This window comes from Chiloscyllium plagiosum, unplaced genomic scaffold (assembly GCF_037043375.1).
Source record: "Chiloscyllium plagiosum isolate Xiang-an unplaced genomic scaffold, Cpla_swu_hap1 HiC_scaffold_27, whole genome shotgun sequence".
Taxonomy (NCBI): Eukaryota; Metazoa; Chordata; class Chondrichthyes; order Orectolobiformes; family Hemiscylliidae; genus Chiloscyllium; species Chiloscyllium plagiosum.
Genome location: NW_028270165.1, coordinates 37,765,601 through 37,774,230, shown reverse-complemented (window position 1 = coordinate 37,774,230; position 8,630 = coordinate 37,765,601). Strand labels below are relative to the sequence as shown.

Sequence of the window (8,630 nt, the reverse complement as noted above, 5' to 3'; positions counted from 1 at the left end):
ATGAAATCCATTGCAGTTTCCCCACGCAGGTGTGAACCCTGCCGACTACAGTTGAGAACTGTCGTCAAAAAGAAAGGGAGATTGCTCCACTTTTTTTTTAAGATGCAAATCAGTGGAGGGGTTGAAATATTTCAATCGCATTGGGACTTGTCGGGAATCTGCAACCCACTGCCTGTCAGGGTGGAACAAGCAGATATCTCCAGAGCTGCTTTTGAGGATATGAGCCAAGAGTTTGGAAATGAGACTAGAACAGTGAGGGGCGTGAAGTCGTGATCGAAATGAAGCAGGCACCTCAGGACAAAGGTGTTTTATTTCCCAGTGAAAGATACTGCTTCACAAATGTGGGACTATGGAAGGGAAGCAGTGACGGTGATTATCTTTGGTTGTTCATCTTGTCAATGTTCCCATTGCTGCGCATGTCCGTATTAAGGTCAGAACTCTGCATCATGGTGGCGTCAGGTCCGCACAGTGCCAGGGGCGCAATGGATGACGCATTTGACTCCACCTACCTCTTTGAAATGCAGCTCACAGCTTCTTCACACACCCTAATTAATCTTTCACATTGTCCTGAAGCTGGCATAGGGTTTGAATTCCCGATCTGCGGGGATGAGAATCTTTTCACTGTCTCGGGTCAGTTAGTGTCCCTGAGAACATCAGAGTCACGTCACAGCGCTGTCAGAGGAGGGGAAGCTGAAAGAGCCCCACACGCTGCTCACGGGCACATTTCACTTTCCCCAACTCACCGCCCCAACCACTGCGGCTTCTGGGAGTGGAAAGGGAAGAAACGCCAAAACCCAGTCTCAGCTTTGTAAATCTTCAGGAAATAAGAAAACTGATTCCCGGGTTCAATTCCCGCCTCAGGCGACTGACTGTGTGGAGTTTGCACATTCTCCCCGTGTCTGCGTGGGTTTCCTCGGGGTGCTCCGGTTTCCTCCCACAGTCCAAAGATGTGCAGGCCAGGTGAATTGGCCATGCTAAATTGCCAGTAGTGTTAGGTAAGGGGTAAAGGTAGGGGTATGGGTGGGTTGCGCTTCGGCGGGGCGGTGTGGACTTGTTGGGCCGAAGGGCCTGTTTCCACACTGTAAGTAATCTAATCTAATCTAATCTAATCTGATTATCCCTTTCGGTCTTCCATCCTGGCCTGACAGCGTTGATTTTAAATGGCTGTCCAGTTAGTGCCGATTCGTTTTGGCTGAAAAAATCTTCCTGATCTCATCCCAGCATTTCTTGCCACAGAGAACTGTGCGGCAGAGTTCATGTATATATTTCCTTGTATGGTATTTTGTAAATAACATTCGTTTGCGGGTTGTTTGTACAGGGTATTTAAGGTTCACCAGCCGTTGTTTAATGCTGAGAGGGTTGAGTTGTCTGGAAATCATTTCACAGATGTCTTTAATGTAAAGTAATATGGCTAGGGTTTCTGCAGACGTTGTGTCTGCTAGTGTCAGTTTGTTGATGTGAAATCGTCACACTGGGTTTATTGGGTCGGCAAAAGTGCGGACTGCAGATGCTGGAAACCAGAGTTTAGGTCAGAATGGTGCTGGAAAAGCACAGCAGGTCAGACAGCTTCCGAGGAGCAGGAAAATCGACATTTCGGGCAAAAGCCCTTAATTAGGAATAGAGGCAGGACGCTTCCATGGTTGGCGAGATAAATTGGGGGGTGCTGGGCCGAAGGTAGCAAAGAATACAATAGGTGAATGGGGGTGGGGATGGAGGTGACATGTCAGAGAGGATGGTGGAGCGAACAGTTGAGAAGGGAGATTGGCAGGTAGGACAGGTCATGAGGACAGCGCTGAGCTGGAAGGTTGGAACTGAGGTAAGGTGGGGGGAGGGGAAATGAGGGAACTGGTGAAGTCCACATTGATGTCCTGGGGTTGAATTTATCCGAGGCGAAAGATGGGGCGTTCTTCCTTCAGGCATCGGGTGGGGAGTGAGCGGAGATGGAGGAGGCCCAGAACCTGCATGTCCTCGGCAGAGTGGGAGGGGGAGTTGAGAGGGTGATGGGGTTGATTGGTGCGGGTGTCCTGGAGATGTTCCCTCAAGCGCTGTGACTTGACTCTGCGAGGAGTCTCCAGTCTCCCCAATGTAGAGGAGACCGCATCGGGAGCAATGGATACAAGCAATGATGTTGGTGGAAGCCTTCTCACGATCGTGGCCCGGGTTCGATTTCCGGGCAGGGAAGCAATTTATAATAGGGCTGTGAGGTGACGATGCTGTCTCCCTGGTAGTCTAGTGGTTAGGATTTGGCGCTTTCACCGCTGCGGTTCGGGTTCGATTCCCAGTCAGGGAAGTATTTTTCAGTGGATCCTTTGCCTCCCCATTCTCGTTAAATGCGCTGTACAGTTACTTATTGGTCTTCGTCGTTACTGGCTACTGTAGTGTGTCGTGCCACGTTGAAATAGTGTCCTGATTCCGGCTTGTTTGTATGTGTAGGGATCATTGCTTCTGTAGCGAAGTATTTGGTTCGTGTGTGTTGTTTTCCTGTAGACGCTGTTTTGAATTTACCATTGACTGTTCGCTCTACTGTGACATCTAGAATTGGCACTTTGTTGTTGTTCTCCTCTTTTGTGAATTTTATGCCAGTAAGGATATTGTTGATGTGTTGTAGTTTTCCTCTAATTTGCTTCATTTTTTGATGACAAAAGTGTCATCCCTGTGGCGGACAAAATGTTTGGGTTGGATCGTTGGAAGGGCTGTTGGCTTGAGACTCTGAATTATTGCTTCTGCTGGGAATCCTGATACTGGTGGTTTCATGGGTGTTTCGTTGACTTGTTTGTAGGGCTTGTTACTGAATATGAAGTGGGTGGTTAAGTCATAGTTCCCGAGCTGGATAGTGCTATCTTTGCTGATGAAGTTGGTGCTGTATTTGTGTCTTTGGTTCTTCGAGTAGTGTCTCCAGTTTTCTTTGACCACGTTGATGTTAATGGATGTGAACAGGGCTGTTATGTCAAAGGACATCATTATTCCATCATCTTCTAACTTAGTGTCTTTGGTGTTCAGGAATTCTTGGATGGAGTAAATGGAGTGGCGTGAATCTTCGACTTGGTGTTTTAGTCTTCAGTGGAGGCCTTTGACTAGTCTGTATATTAGTGTTCCAAGTAGTGAGACTATGGCCTGAGTGGGGGTGGGCGGGGGGGGGGGTGGGGGGGGGCTCCTGGTTTGAAGAGGAGGAGAACAACAACAAAGTGCCATTCCTAGATGTCACACGAGAGCGAACAGTCAATGGGGAACTTCAAACTAGCGTCTACAGAAAAGCAACACACGCAAACCAAGTGCTTAACCAAAGAAGCAATCATCCCAACACCCACAAACGACGCTGCATCAGGACATTATTTCAATGAGCCACGACACACTGCAAATAGAGGATTATAAAATCATGAGGGATACGGATGAGGTGAACAGCAGGTGTCCTTTCCCTCAGCTGGGCGTTTCAGGATCAGGGAGCAAATATTTTGAGGTGAGTAGAGAAAGATTTTACAAAGACAGGACAAGGATCGTTTTTTAAGAGAGTGGTCTGAGTGCAGAATGAATGTCCAGAAGAAGTCATAGAGTCATAGAGATGTACAGCACAGAAACAGACTGTTTGGTCCAACCTGTCCATGCCGACCAACTATGTCAAACCCAATCTAGTCCCACCTGACAGCACACGGCCCCATATCCCTCCAAACCCTTCCTATTCATATACCTAACCAAATGCCTTTTAAATGTTGCAATCGTACTAGACTTCACCACTTCCTCTGGCAGTTCATTCAATAAACGTACAATCCTCTGCGTGAAAACGTTGCCCCTTAGATCTCTTTTGTATCTTTCCCCTCCAACGATAAACCCATGCCTTCTCGTGCTTGACTCCCCCACCCCAGGGAAAATACTTTGTCTATTTATCCTATCCATACCCCTCATGATTTTATACACGTACGGTTACAACGTTTAAAAGACATTTAGATAAGTACATGAATATGAAAGTTTCAAAGGTTTATGGGCCAAACACTGGTAGGTGGGACGAGTTTAGTTTGAGAACATACTCAGCATGGACTAGTTGGATGAAGGGTCTGTTCAGTGCTGTCAGACTCTGTGACTGACCTGTACTGGTCTTAAAACCATTTTCTTACCTCCCCCCATAACCATCCACTTCTTTGTTGTTCAAAACTCAGATGAAGTTAGCCTTGAATATGTTCAAATACCCCACTTCTGAACTGAATTCCTCTTCGTAATATACCACTTGCCTCGCTCTTTGCCTGCTGCATCTGCCCGACAACTGGCATTGACTGGTGTGGAGGGACTCTGAGACCCCTTTGTACATCCATACATCATTCCTGATGAAGGGCTTGTGCCCGAAACGTTCACCGTCCTGCTTCTCAGATGCTGCCTGACCTGTTGTGCTTTTCCAGTGCCACATTATTCGACTTTCACCTCTCGTCCTCACTTTCTCCACATTCCAATATATCACCATTTAAACAATGCACTGCTTTTTTATTAAACAGCCAAGGCGATAACTTCACATTGCGACACTGCACGTGCCATGTGTTTGCCAATTGAGATACAGACCTGGACCAACTTCGGGAAGAGGCAAAACACTGAGTTCTGAACAAAAACCGGAGCACACTCAAAACGTCGGCTCTGTTTACCTTTCCACAGATGCTGCTCGACCCGTTGGCTTTCTGCAGTATTCGGTGTGTTTGAACTGATAGAAGACAATTGTAATTCTGGGCGGGGCATGTTGAATTATGAATTGAATAGATGCTTCCTCAACGAGACTGTGCGAGCGATGTTCGGGCCTGTCTCTGTGGCGCAATTGGTCAGCGCGTCCGGCTGATAACCGGAAGGTTGGTGGTGCGAGACCACCCAGGGACGGGGCGTTTGTTGTTCGCGCTCCTACCGCTTTCTTGTCTGCAAAGATGCGCGTTTTTAATGGTGTCAGGAAAATATTTCCCAAACGGAAATCTTTTCCACTGAGGAAGCACAAAGGGGTTTCTGAATTGATTGAATTTCTAACGTAAAGGAGTGCGGATGCTAAGAGTCCGAGACAGAAGGCAAAAGTGCTAGAGCAACTCAGTAGGTTTGGCTGTACCTGGATGAGGGAAAAAAAAGTCCTGAAATGTTGTCTCTGATTCTCTTTCTACAGATGCTGCCTGACCTGCTGAGTTGCTCCTGCAATTTCTGGTTTTGTTTTTAACTGAACGTCCATTTCATCTTTCGGGATGAAACACCCAGACCCGCCATTTGCAGATATTTAACCCTTTCGAAACCTGTGAAGTGATTGGATTCAAACAAACTCTGCAATGATTTACTCTTTCTCAGCTCCACAGGCAGAGAGACCTGGGAAATGAAGCTGTCAGTGTGGTTCTGTATTGGTGGGCCGAGTGGTGAATGCGATGGATATGAAATCCATTGCGGTTTCCCCACGCAGGTGTGAACCCTGCCGACTACAGTTGAGAACGTCAGAAAGAAAGGGAGATTGCTCCACGGCTTTTTGAAAGATGCAAACCAGTGGGGGGGGGGGGGTTGAAATATTTCAATCACATTGGGGCTGATCGGGAATCTGCAACCCACTGCCTGTCAGGGTGTAACAAGCAGATAATGAAACCATTTTATTTCTACTTGCACGTTGTTGTGGGGGGTGGGACGGGGTGTACGGTGGGGGGCGGGGAGAGTCCATTCGCTCTTCTGCTCTCTCACTCTCTCTCTCTCTCTGAAACCCTTGGGGTGAGAGGTGTCAGTTACATTAATGCGGGGAACATGAACAACTTTGATTGTGAACTTTCTCCAAGGGTCTGTTATCGGAGAGATAGAAAGATGCTGTGCTGGCAGGACAGAAAGAAATGGACACCGAGGACTCTTCGCTCAGGTAAATTCACATTGTTGTGCAGCCTTCTTGGTGTTCAGAAATCGTCTTCACGCAGCAATCTTATGGAAAGTCTATTGCAAAGTGGGCATCGCTTTCTTTGCTGCGACCGCGCAGCAGTTAACATCTGAGACCCAAGTGTCCCAGATGAAGAGAATCCGAGTGAAACCTTCACTCACTGAGAGTCATCCCCACGGCCCTGAGCTGAGGGTCTGCAGGCAGTCCAACACGGAAGGGACGGTTAAAAATGAACCAGTTTTGCTCCCTCAGCCTCTCTGTCCCAGAGACAGGCAGTGGGACGGCATAAACACGTAGCATCATTCTCGCGCAGACAGAAGCCGTTCAGCTCATCGAGTCCACGGCGACTGTCTGTCACTTGTCTCTCTCTCTCTCTCTGAGGTTATTCACAATCGGTGGTATCCGCCCTAATAGTAGGGGACTATGTCTGAGTCGTGATGCGGTTTCTGACATGCTTGTCATTCTCGTCTGAACCAGGGTGGCGAATTACTGCAAGGAATGGACGAAACCGCAAGGCATGTGTTTCAACTTTACCAGCTGATTGGCATCGCAGAGAACTGGGTTTGCGATTCGGTTCAGAGGAAATCGACGAAGTACAGAATACTACTGAGACCTCTAAAATCAGGCCACTTGAATTGAGTGGATTTGGCGAGTGCATCGATATGCGACATTTGGACACTCGGTAAGTAGATGCAAAGGCAGCTTGCAGAAAAGAGCAGCGATCCCAAGGAAAGCAGCTCGAGGTGACACTGAACAATAGCAGAGGATGGTTTCGATTCATCGACCTCTGGGCCCAGCACGCTCCCGCTGTGCAACAAGTTGTGAGACGTGAAAGGATTCTGAAAAGACTTACAAAGATACTGCCAGGGTTGGAAGCTTTGAGCTGCTGCAAGAGAAAACAGACTGGGGCTATTTTCCCTGGAGGGTCAGAGGCTGAGGTGTGACCTTACAGACAGTTTTGCGGTAGAAGCGTTTTAGGAAAAATAAATCTCAAACCTTTGTTGCCTTTGCCAATACCTGTTGGCCATTAGTGATGTCCCTGAGCCCAAACGAATCAGACCCTCTGCCTTTTACAACCCCTGTTGGGGAAAAAAAATCAAGAACACCATAATATTCTTAAAGGAATAACATCATCACAACAGAGAGCACACCAGCTGAAACATTTCTATCAAAAGGTCGTACAGTTAGCAGGCCGAGATAATGACTTTTCAATTTAGCCAATTAATTTAATTAGGACTCTCCATGTATTTGACCAAATGTATTTTAAATGTTGTTAATGTACCTACCTCAACCACTTCCACTGGCAGCTCAGTCCATACGCAAACCACACTCTGAAAAACTATGTGGGGCAAAGATTTTACAATCTCTCCCCTCTCACCATACAAATATGTCCCCAGTCTTGAAAGGCTTAGAAGGATAGTGGCCAAGTGCAAGGAAATGGGGTTACTGTCGATGGACATTTTGGTCGGCATGGACCAGTTTGGGCCGATGGGCCTGTTTCCATGCTGTAGCACTGACTCGTGTCTCTTTGTTGCTACCAACACCTATTAAATTTAAATCTGACAACAGAGGACTAATCCTATTGTAAAAACTCAATATAGCATCAAGGGTATAAAAGAAGGGGACAGTTGAACAGAGCCCCAGTGCTAACACCCCATTGCTAGAGCTAAGAGTCCTCAGCACGAGAGAGAGAAATCAGCCCTGACAGTCATTAGTGAATGAGAGAGCATCATTTACAAAAAAAACCAGAAGAGCAGGAATTGGAGGAGACATTCCTGACAAAAAAATCAATAGAAGGATACATAAAATATTCTGGAAGACATGTAACCTGGCTGTAATCAGAGAGACTAAATTCTATTTCTTGTTATATTAGTGGGTCTTGTATATATTGGAACAGCATATGACAAGAATCCTGTTTTATGCCAGAATTGTCAGTAGTTCGAAGGGATTTATTCGGTTTGTTAATAAATTAGTTCAGTTGTTCACCATTCAAGTTGGATACGTAAATTGCTTTTTGTTGATTTTTCAAGTGTCAGGGATTTATTTTTGTTTTTAAGACTAGAGCAGATGATACCACTTTTCACACTAATTTTATAGATTATAGGGCAATGCGCTCCTCTTTTGGTGTTTCGGTTTGAGATCTCAGAGAGGGTAGGGGATTCAGCATTCGCTTTATAACAGTATTGACGTGCCGTCCTGCTGAATGCAAAGGAGTCATTATTAATCCCAACCTCTCACTCTGATTGTGGGTGAATCGCTTTAATTTGAATACTGACGCAGAAACTGCACAGACAACCAACTATTTCCAATTTATTGTAGGTAGCAACCAAAAAATAAAACCCCTCAAGTAAGCAAGTTCAGCCTCCCTTCCCCACCCCCCACCCCCCCGCCGCCCCAATCTTGGCTATCGCCCAAGTGATGGTGGAATTTAACATTGTTTCCACCAACAGTGCCCATCTCTGGAAGTTGACAGGGGTTTGATGCAGTGTTGTTCTTCCAAGTACTGCTGCTAAATCATTCCGGAGTTGAATTCTGGTGGAGTTCCCTCACTTTCAAATTTGTGGTGTAACGTTTCTTTAGTTTCTGACACCACCTCCCTAAACTTCTGGAGACCTCAGGTCTGTAGCTTACCTTCTTATCCTTGAGGCTTTTTCACCTGTTTGAAACAGCCTGTCCTGCAATTAACCCCTTTACGTCAAGGCCTTCCTTCTACAGGCAGAATTAATTGTCCTTTTGTCACACAGTTATTAAACACCATTATCTCATCTGT

General features: G+C 46.5%; 1 non-coding gene across 1 annotated transcript; it reads left to right on the top strand.

Moving 5' to 3' along the window:
- Positions 1 to 4,777: 4,777 nt before the first annotated feature.
- trnan-guu (transfer RNA asparagine (anticodon GUU)) lies at positions 4,778 to 4,851 on the top strand. Its single transcript has one exon. It is a non-coding gene; the product is annotated as a tRNA-Ile (tRNA).
- Positions 4,852 to 8,630: the final 3,779 nt, after the last annotated feature.